This window comes from Sinohyriopsis cumingii, chromosome 15, assembly GCF_028554795.1.
Source record: "Sinohyriopsis cumingii isolate HCF-2022 chromosome 15, ASM2855479v2, whole genome shotgun sequence".
Taxonomy (NCBI): domain Eukaryota; kingdom Metazoa; phylum Mollusca; class Bivalvia; order Unionida; family Unionidae; genus Sinohyriopsis; species Sinohyriopsis cumingii.
Genome location: NC_142975.1, coordinates 128,875,365 through 128,887,753, shown reverse-complemented (window position 1 = coordinate 128,887,753; position 12,389 = coordinate 128,875,365).

Genomic DNA, 12,389 nt, shown 5'->3' with positions numbered 1-12,389 from the left:
AATTAAGATTTGTTTTTTTACACTTTCGTATTGTTTCTGTTTTTAAGGTTTAACATTGATATAACCCTTGTGCACATACATATCTTCATTTATAAATCTCTGCTAAACCATTGTACATACATACATACATACATACATACATACATACATACATACATACATACATATGTTTTTTCCCGTATTTTCGCAGATATGTGTCAAGTCGGAAAACTGCTTAGACCTTAAAGTGCATCTCGTGAATACCACAACATATCATTGTCCCATACGTTGCTGACCTATATAATTTGCATTTTAAAGTTAAATCTTTAATAAAATAATACCTTGGCTTTGCTTTCAATGATTTGTATATTTTTCTGAAAATATTTGCCATATGATTAACGTAAACAGACATATAATAAACTGGTACATCCCAGACTTAGCGAAGTCCGCCATTATTTCCCGTTAGGCCTACTGGTTCACTTACAGTTTCAAACTAATTTTATGATGAAATAGTGTACAAGAGGCAGTTAATACATATCCAGATCATCGATTCTGATCTTAAAACACATGTTTGTATATTTTATCATCAAAGGATATCATGCAGGAAATTGATAGTTGCTACCTTACTCGGAAAAGGGTTAATGGTCAATCAGCTATCAAAACATGTGCTTGTGAATGGGCAAGAGTTTGTTTGTCAACGTAATTGATATCAAAACTAGGCCTAGCTACTGATGTATTGAAGAATACATTTCTCTACAACACTAGAACTAACCAGGCTAAGGCGAGGGGCATTTTAAAAAAGTATGGTCAGTCAATGTACCTCTTAAATAACTCTTGTTAATCCATCAGAGTGATACTGAATTCCGTCAATCGAAGGAGGGACTTATTCCAAACACTAAGCTATGCATCACACACTTTCTTACACTTAGCTACTGTCCCATCCGAACTATCAATTCTAGCAGCTTTAGCACTCGCCTGAATCTCGTTACAATCTTCTTAAGTTTGCCGTTTAACCCCAAAATACTTCAACAAATTTACGAATGGCATTTTGTCTAAGTCTCAACATGTCTTGATTTTCGTGCACTACTTATCCCGCTACATTCGCAAATGAACACAATAACGAAAGCTAAAGTTGTTTATTTGATGTACTTTTGCAAATGACCACATGTACATCTCTGGGTCTTTCTGACTCTGAATTCAATCACTGTAAATATCAGTACATTTTACCACCCGGCCACCAGTCAAAGCCTTTGAACTTGCCGCCCAGCTATTGCATTATGTTCTTTTTGATGTACTCTTATAATGGCATCATGAATATACATCAAGGGGTCTTTCAGTCACTGAATTCTGTCATTGTAAATATCAGCACAGCTAACTGATCAACACATTTTCCCACAAAGCAGGTGGCTGAAGCAGGACTACTGGCAAGTCTTTGAATTTTGGCGCACACCTATTACATGCGTACAGAGGAGTCCCGCCTCAGTGATTTTCTGCGTCCCAGATCAAAACTTGGCGTCCAGATACGCGTAAATAAGCTTTTTGGAGATATCTGAATACATACATGTACATATAACATACTTACATACATACAGGATTGTTAATATGACTTTTCATGAGTTAGGGAACTACAGAAGATGAATTTGTGGCCAACTTGGGGCCATTGATGTGTATTCAATAATGTTTTATCTACTTTAAGTGGCTATTCTACTAAATCATGATTATCGGATCACCAGACATACACACATATAATGACAAAAAGTACTGGCAATAAAATAATAGATTTACCCTGATAATGGTCCTAACCGCGATAATTCAAATTTTTACTGAAAAAGAACGATACAAAATGCCTGAGCAATGGTCATGTAACTATTATAGCATGTCCAATTTAGTCACAGATCTAGAATATGACTCAAAAATTATATATGTTATACTTCTTTTGCAAAATAGGTGAAAGATGTGCTTCCGGACGTATGAAAAGAGTATAATTTGGTTGAAATATTCCTATAACAAGATTCACCTAAGAGAATGTGCACTCCGATTAAGCTTGTCATTATAGACTTTTTAGTTTCTTCGGAAAGACGTTTCACAATGGTGAAAAGTTTCATATGTCAGTGTTACAGAGCTGATCAATAACTTATAAAAATGACAGGGCTTTTAGAAAACCAAATACACGCAAAATGTTTGGAAAATGAAATATCTCATTATTAAAAGCCATCTAATTACTAATATCTTGTTAAACACGCATTGCAGAAACCAATATCTTTACTCCAATCAACCACCCTATTTTAGCAAGCTTGTATTTTCATAACAATTTTAAAGAAAATCCGCGACTTTTGACAAATGATCCTGTTAAACATGATGATGAGGGAAAACCCATGTCTTACACGTCCGTATGAACGATATCGCATGATCAATCAGACAAATTAATGATTTGGAAGAACTAAGTCAAACAATGTACAGACTTTAAAGAGCTAAATGAAGCAGTAGGTTGATATTTCAAGAATGAAGTTAATCGTGCGAATAAGGTCAAAGGCAAAATGAAATGTTCAGGTAATTTGAAAAATATTATTAGATCATAAATTAATGCACGATGTACCATATCAAGTGGAACATATTTCAGAAAAAGTCGCAAATTTTGAGAAACGAAATTTCTTTTATTAGCTTACATTCATAATGAATCGCATGTGTTGCTATAATAATGTTCATTTATGTTTTAACTATAGACATTCATATACCACACGGCTTCCATAAGTATGCTCCCCACCATCAGTGACGACACAATCCAGATCCTGTCTTTCTTTGCAGATCGTCATTTTGGAAATAATGAGACGTTATCTATCAACACACACCCTCTTTATAGTAACCACTTATAATATCCAAGCAGTGCCTAGACTGGGGACGTTCCACTGTATGTATGTATATATGCATGGATGGAGGGACGGACTGACGGATGGACGGATGGATGGGTGGGTGGATGAGTGTGTGGATGGGTGGATGGATGGATGAATGATTGGCTGGATTTACCTGTATACAATGTTTTAGGAGGGATTTGCGTATGAACCTATGTAAGCACAAATGGGTGAAGGGATATATTCGTGTAAAACCTTAAAAGACAAAACAATACGAAAGTGTAAAAAATTAATCTTTATTATAGGTTTGTGTAAAGAGAATGAATATTGTCTTTACATACCCATTCTTCCAGCTAAAAATATTGTTAAGGTTATGTATATTTGATTTAATTTATATTTGATTTAAATTAATTGTTTGTTTGTTAGTTTTTAAAATAATATTCCAATTACATGATATTATAATGTAATTTTATTTACTGGATTTGACATTTTCCAGAACGTAGTTTGACCTGTTATTCTCTAGGAATAATCTTTGAATTAAAATGACATGGTTCCACCGAACTCATCTCCGTATCTATCATAATTTCCAACATTATTGTATGAAAATCTTCCTCCGTAGTTATTGCCGACAGGTCCGTAACCGTCATAAATGTCTGCCCCGTTTTCACCCGAAATTCCTCTACTGTTCATAACGCCATCTGGCCCGTCGGAGCCAAAGTTACCATCAGCGTACGGGCTGTCCCGGTATCCGCCCCTATGCCCGAAGTCAGAGTTTCCAAAGTTTCTGGGACCATCGAAGCCTACTTCTCCGAATCCATCTCTGAAAATGACCGGTCCGTGTCCAAGAGGTCTTGGAAAACCGCTGACTAAGACTGCGACGCCCATTAACAATGTAATTGCAAGGAGTGTCATCTCTGTGTGCTGTTCTCGAGAGGAGAAGTGCGAAGGAACGATTAGGATGTTAGAAACATCAATACATGCAATTACAGTGAGATAAAACATAGATATATGGTTTCCTAGGTATAACACACACACATATACAGATTACATATATATATATATATATATATATATATATATATATATATATATATATATATATATATATATATGTAGACGAGTCGTTTTGCTTCAGGATTTAAATATAATTGTGCAGATTATTCGATATATACATGGTCATTCTCCCTTGCCACAGTGCTACTCTAAGAGTAACCGGTCACTCTCACTTTTTACTTACTCCTCTCGACGAAAATTTTTGTATCTAAGAATGTTTAACTTAAAGATTTGTAATTTGTATTATATATATATATATATATATATATATATATATATATATATATATATATATATATATATATATATATATATATATATATATATATGTATATATATATATATATATATATATAGATATATATAGATATATATCTATATATATATATATATATATATATATATATATATATATATATATATATATATATATATATATATATATATATATATATATATATATATATATATATATATATATATATATATATATATAATAGAATAAAAGAGTGATGTATCATCACTATGTGCCAAGATTCCGCATGCAGATGGTATTGAAGCGTATAAATATTACTTGATAGCAATCCTAATATTAGCACACTATCTAGCAAAGATATTTGTAAAATGAAACAAATGTATGTAAGAAAATATTTATTTTCAATTTAATAATGCGAATTACATCCAAATAATGGGTACGGTAATGAATATTTCTTTGGCTCATGCATACGCTTCCCTTTTCATGGGTAAATTAGAAAAAGATTTTCTTCAAAATGAAACGTTTAATCCATCTGTTTGGTTCAGATTTTTAGATGACATATTTCTGATCTGGAACCATTCAGCTGAAGAACTGAAAAAATGTATGGATTTCCTAAATAACTTCACCCGACGAGTAAATTTACTTATACTACATCTAGTACGCATGTTTCATTTTTAGATGTAAATGTAATTAAAAAAATATTGATAACACTATCTCTACAAATATTCATATCAAGGAAACTAATATCCACCAATATGTGAAATGTTCTTCCTGTCATCCCATGTCATGTAAAAACGGTATACCATATAGACAGGACAAAATATACCGACGCATTATTTCAGATGATTGTCAATTACAAATTTCGTAGAATAAATTACAAACATATTTCCAAACTAGAAATTATCCTACACATATAATTGAGTCTGCGCTGAAAAAAGCCAGTAATCTTCATCAACATGAGGCTTCAAACACAGCAGAATGTAAAAAAGAGAAAATTACAATTCCTTTCACAATTACAATATAATCCTTCATTACCTAATATAGGTCGTATCATTAATAAATATTATAGTCTCCTAAATTTATTAAATAAAACCAGCGTAAAATCATTTTCCATAAATAAATTCTCGCTTATAGAAGAATCAAGAATTTGCAATATATTCTAACCAGAACTAAACAGACAGAAAATAAAAGACAATTTTCGTCATGTAATTGTAACAGACATCGGTGCTCTAAATGTGTTGGCATAAGAGCATGTACGTCTTTCAGTAGCGCTAATGCAAAAGAGGCATTTTCTCTACGTAATAACACTAACTGCATATCAACTGATGTGATTTATTTGATAACCTGTAAAACATGTAGCATGCATTATGTTGGACAAACACGTCAGCAAGTTTCTAAGAGAATGAATAATCATCCCTTTCACATAAAAAAATTATAGGGATCCTCAGTTTTCCTCTAATATTTCAACACACTTTAACACCAATAATCACTCTCTACTTGATTTTTCTTTCATGCCAATAGATACTGTACATGGTGACATGAATAGACTTATAAAATAAAATTATTGGATTCATAAGTTAAATGCTATATATCCTAATGGCCTTAATGCCAATGCACTATATAAAATTGTATAATATTTTTTACATTTTTACATTGATATATTGAATATCCTTTATAACAATATAATTATATGTATGACTGTTTGTCTCTATTTTATTATATATATATATATATATATATATATATATATATATATATATATATATATATATATATATATATATATATATATATATATATATATATATATATATATGTATGTATATATATATATATATATATATATATATATATATATATATATATATATATATATATATATATATATATATATATATATATATGACCGTTCCGGTGGCTAGTGGTTAGAGCGTCCGCCTCGGAAGCGGGAGTTCGTGGGTTAGAACCCCGGCCGTGTCATACCAAGGACTTCCAAAAATTGTACTAACAGCTGCCTCGCTAGGCGCTCGGCATTAAGAGGTTAGTGTTAGAACTGGTCGGCCTGGTGTCAGGATAATGTGACTAGGTGGGACATCATGCTACATGTCTGCGGCATCATGACCCAGTGCTAGGCATCACTATAAACTGCCACACTGCAGACATCGTAGTGATATGACTGAAAAATTCTTAAAGCTACGTTAAAAATCCTATTCACACACACATATATATAGAAATATAATTGTTATGACGATGCATATCATTTATGACGTTACGCAATAACATATTTTTTTTTAAAAGACGTCATCCGTTTCTTTCGAAACATTTCGTGCCTGAAGAAACATAAATGCACAGAACTATCAGCGTTTGTGTTATTTGTTATCCCAATAAAAGTAAGAGTAAGCATAAGAAGGAAGAGATAAGAATAAGCGTGATGAAATGACTAAATACAAGAAATTCTTCAATATATAAACAAATAGAACCCATATCCTTCCTTGTTGAAATTTACAATCTTCCAAACACTTTATGGCTCTTTAAATGCAACTATTCCTTAAGTTTGGACCTTTTACACTGATGCCGTCAAATAATATTTCTGCATTCGTCATGATCACGGGCACCATTTACAATAAGTACCTCTGACAAGATGAAATCAATCACCCATAATCTTACACCTAGAGGGCTGGGAAATGAATGCTAAAGTCGTTTTGCACTTTATTTGAATTGCATCATGATATTACACAATTTGGGACATATCTGTGTGTCGTATTCCAAAATTAAGTATTCATATTGATTACGGAATATGTTTCATCACATTTGCTGTCTTAAAAGTCGTAGAGACTAGACTATGGAACAAATCTAAAGTTGTATGTCAGAAGCTGAGAAACGTTGTTCTTGTTGGTGGTTCTGGTGGTGGTGGAAAGTAGCGGAGGTTTGTCAACGTGACTTATTCCCTGATATGAACGTCTTACCGCATATCGATAACCCTTAACCACCTGGATCGAATTCACGCGCTGACCCTTCAATGCAGGATTCTGTCTAGGGCTGGGACGTCGAGATGTCTGCAGTAAATCATTAGTGATTGCAATAAATATCAAATCATTTTCTATAAACAAATAGCAATACAAAGGAATGTACCTAAGTGTGTCATTGAAAGTCTCGTATGATTCAAATGTATAGATGTGCATATATTTTGAATGTTAGGTTTTATGTAAATATTCGAAGGTATAATCATTCCCCTTGCACCAGCTTAAAAAGTACAAACCACAGTAAAGCCATACTTAGTTAGTAGTGAATAGGGATACCGTAGGGACTATAGGGCATACCATTAAAAACACCCTTGGGTCAATATAGGGACAATGTAAATTTAACATGGGAAAAATGGCTGGGTCAATATAGGGACAAGGGGAATTGAACATGGGAAAAATGGCTGGGTCAATATGGGGACAAGGGCAATTGAACATGGGAATAGAGTATGGGTCTGTCTAGGGACAAGGGGAATTGAACATGGGATTTTTATATAAAAAACATAAATAAAATAAATAGGGCTAGGCAATTGAAAGTCTATCTCTTTTCGAGAGATTGGAGTGGCCCTGAAAAGGGCCTTTGGGTTTTATGTTAATATTAAGATATATTAACATAAAGGGCACCGCATTGGTCTTCTTCTTGTCCTTAGGCTACGTCTCACTGTAGGACCATACATTAACACTCTTTTGAGACATCCTTGACGTTCTACATAGATCCTACGTATCCATAGACTCGTGTCTGTCCTATGGATAACTGCCCAGTTGGATCGGACATACATGGGTATGTCCGTCCAGAACATCATCGAAGACACAAGGGTTGCTGATTCGACTGTGGTCCACATCTTGAGGCACCGAGAACAGGTGAATCAATGCAGTGAACTGCGCTTATTTATAGGTAGAGGAAGGATTGAAACGGATTGAGTTCATTGACCAATCCAAACACGCGTTACAAAATTCAGTGAGCAGGCATCCAATCCGAAGAGAGCAGTCTGTGACGTCACGTGGTCTATATAGATTTGCTAGCGCCTGTGCGTAGTCAATTCATGCGACAGTTATTCAACATGACGGAAACTCAGAAAACGATCAATTGGGGTGCACCAGCAGTGGAGACCACCCAAGGGAACCCGGAGTTACTTTCAAAAGAGGTAAATTGTGATTTTGTGGATTTTCTTACCTCGCAAGAATTTGTTCCGGAACCTTCGTCACCTTCTTCATTACCGCACGTGGAAAATTTTAGACAGAGACAGAAAGAAGAATTGGAGAAATTTATACAACAGCAAAAGGAAGCGGAACAAGCTTTTCTCCTACAGCAACAACAGCAAGAAGAAGAGGTAAGAAAAAAACAGCAACAAGAAGAAGCAGCAGCAAAGAAACAAGGGTGTGAAAATCAAACGGTCACGGTACTGTTAGACATTTTAGCGGAGTTAAGAAGTTTGAAACAAATGTATCAGACTTCTTTATTACGACCGAAGAGAATACGACCTTCCCGAGCTAAACACTCCAACCCTGTGACTAAGCCTACCGTGCCACCCTTTGTGATTTCAACCAAATCATCATCATCATCAACAGTACGCAGTCCAGAAGTAGGCCTTGGCCGTTGCAAAGGCTTAAGGCAGTTAAAGTTGATTGCTTAAACTCACTCCTACACCAAGAAAGAGGCCCTTTTCAGGGCCACCCACGTCTCTCGAAAAGAGATAGACTTTCAATTGCCAATAACTCAAAAAAAAAAACCATTTTACCCCTACAGTACGTGTTTGTGTATGAGTGTGTGAGTGTACGTTCTTATTTTAAGATCAAAACTCAAAGACACTTACCTTTATATACCTAATTTATTCTTTTATAAATATTTACAATCCAATTCACAATTCTCAACAGAACACTTTAAAAAGTTCATACACTTCTTCTGTCTCATATTTCACTCTCTCTGTTTTTTAAATTTCTTCACTTTAACAGTCTTTTCCTCCTCTTCCTCCTCACTTTCTTCCCTTCTTTTCTTTTCCTGTTTCTTTTTCTTCACCTGTTTGTTTTCTTGCTCTTCTTCCTCCTCTTCCTCTGAAGAATCCCTTTCTTCTTCTGACTCTTCTTGTTTCTTTTTTGGGCAATCTGGAGACCAATGTCCTTTTTCTTGACAATAATAACAGGTATCTTGACTTTTATCTTTTCTATCCCCTTTTTTCTTTTTGACGGTCTGGACCATCTGAAGACCAATGCCCTTTCTTCTGACAGATATAGCAAGTATCTTCACTTTTATCTCGCAAGGAAGGAGAGTAGTCTGTCGGCTGGTCTGAAGAGAATTTTCTAATGACCCCTCGCAAAGCTCTGATGAAACGTTCGATTTGGGTAGTCTCTTCCATCGTTGTGCTTGGTTTGAGAGTGAAATGAATAGTGAAAGGACAAGACACACCCTTTTATATACACTGGTCTGCCATGACTATAAATTAGTCCTTGGTGTTTCAATTTTAGTCATTTGACTTTTTGCAGTCAAGATGAAACGATTCAATTCATTCGAGAAGAAAGAAGAAAGTAAGAGGCAGAAACGTGATCTATCGCCTCGTACCAGGCCTGAAGTCTTGGCACAAATTCATGCCAGTGATTTTGAAGAGGACATGAGTGAACCAGAATTCAAACCCAGAGAGTCTTCCTCTAAACAAAGTTCACCACCCTTAGTCAACCCTGAAAATTACTATTCCATTCGAGAGACAGAAAGCGCTCCTCTAGAAAATTTAGAACCACGGCTTACACCTACACGGTGAAGTTAAAAAATTTCAAGTCCAACGTACCGTTAGAGAAAGCAGAAGGGTTCATCACTAAGATGTGGGATTCTTTGCTTACCACACTCAAGCGACAATGTCAAGCCAAAGAAGACGATCGCTTGAGACTTTCCATACAACACGACGGCTTGAAATCCCCTGTTTGGATCGAGTTAGGTAGCCCTGCAGAATTGACTCCTTCCAAAGTCATGGACAAAATTCAACACGTACAACAATCCAATGACCAGTTTGACATCACCGACGGAAAAGCCACACTGTTTATGATCCACGTGTCTCCTCCTCAAGGGATTATACGCAAAAAGATGTTATTGGTGAACGATCTTCGCAGCATTAAGCGTAGCCTCGTCCAAATTCACAACCCTCAAGACCAGATGTGTTTAGCCAGGGCTATCTTGGTGGGACGAACCTATGATAACAAAAAACGACACGGTAGAATGGAAAAGAGCCTGGGAGAATATTCGAAAATCGGATCGAGCCAAACAACGAAGTGAAGCAGAACTCCTGTTGCAACAAGCCGACTTGCCCAAAGACACACCCTGCGGCATTCCTGAAATGCAAAAATTGCAAGATGTCCTAGCTCCAAGCTACACCTTGAAAGTGCACCCTCAAGAAATGCGTGGGCCTCTGTTGTTTCGAGGGAAAGACTTTAAGGATGGAAAATACATTTACGTCTATCATCACGATGACCATTTTGATACCATTACCAGTATCACCGGATTCCTGGGATACGGTTATTATTGTGAGAAATGTGACTATGGCTATAACAATCGAGAGCAACACAAGCATTGTGGATCGAAATGCTCAAGATGTTTGGCCTCTCCACCCTGTCTGAGCGAAGGACAAGAACCAGTGCATTGTTTCACTTGTCTGCGCACGTTTGTCAGCCCTGCCTGTTACCAACAGCATTTGAAAACACAAGGTTCACAGAAGAAATGCGCTTGTCAACTGCTGAGATTGTGCCCTACGTGTGGACAAGACATATGTACCAATAGTGATAAGGCACACGTATGTTTAGGAAAGAAAAAATGTCACATTTGTCATCACATCGTGGACTTGGAACACCATTGCTACGTGCAAAAATACCAACCAGAGAAAGAGGTTGGACACAAGAAGAAAGGCAATTTCATCTTTTTCGATTTCGAATGCATGCATGAGACTGGTATTCACATTCCTAATTTCTGCGTGGCTCATCGAGCGTGCGAAAAGTGCATTCAAGAACCTATCGTGAGTCATTGCCCTTACTGCAGTAAGATTCCTGGAGGGCGTGAAAAAATCTTTCGGGGACCGAACACGCTAGCCGATTTCGCTCGATGGGTCTTAGACGCCATCGACAAGACGTGGAGCCAAGAGGACATCGAACGTTACGGAGATTGTCATTGCCATGCCACGGTGATTGCTCACAATTTCTCCGGATACGATGGACAGTTTCTTTTGAGGTACTATACAGAACATGGCACCGAACGTCCAAAGTCACTTTGAACGGAGCCAAAATCATTTTCATGCAAGTGGGACAAGTACAGTTTAAAGATTCGATGCGTTACCTGGCCATGCCTTTGAGTCGAATGCCTAAAACGTTTGGAATGACAGAAATGGCTAAAGGTTATTTTCCTCACTTTTTCAATACGGAAGCCAATCAACATACCGTTCTACCCCATTTACCCGAGGCTCACTATTACGACCCCGACAACATGCGTACCGAACAACGAGAAGCTTTCTACGCTTGGTACCAGGCTCACGCCTCAGACCCTTTCTACTTTCAGGAAGAAATGCTAAAGTATTGTCGTTCCGACGTGGACATTTTACGACGTTGCTGTGGAAAATTTCGAGAACTGTTCATGGAACACGGAGGGGTCGATCCTTTGAAAGAAGCTTGCACCATTGCCAAAGCGTGTTCCTTAGTGTACCACCAACGATTCATGCCTGAAACACCGTGGCTGTCATCAGTCCTCAAAGGACCAACTATGTCAAACGTCAATACTCGGTCAAAGCCCTACGCTGGTTACGTTACTTCTGCGACAAGGACGACAAGTGGATTCAGCATGCCCGCAACGGAGGAGGAGTAAAGACCATTGGAACGCATTCGGTCGATGGCTGCGACTTAGAAAACCCCAAGATCGTTTACGAGTTTAACGGTTGCTTATTTCACTGATGTCCTGTCTGTTACCCTGACCGTGGCACTAAAAATCAGTTTTTACAACGAACCATGGAAGACTTGTACCAGGCCACTTGTCAGCGACGCCTAAAGTTAGAACAGGAAGGATACCAAGTGGTGGAAAGGTGGGAACACGAATACGATCACCGTTTGAAAACCGATCCCGAGTTTAAACGCCTCGTGGAAAGTTACCAGTTCATGGACCCCCTGAACCCGAGGGATAGTTTGTACGGAGGAAGGACCAATGCCACCTGTTTGCTTTACCAAGCCGACGAAGAGAAAGGAGAAGAAATCAAATACTTGGAAGTG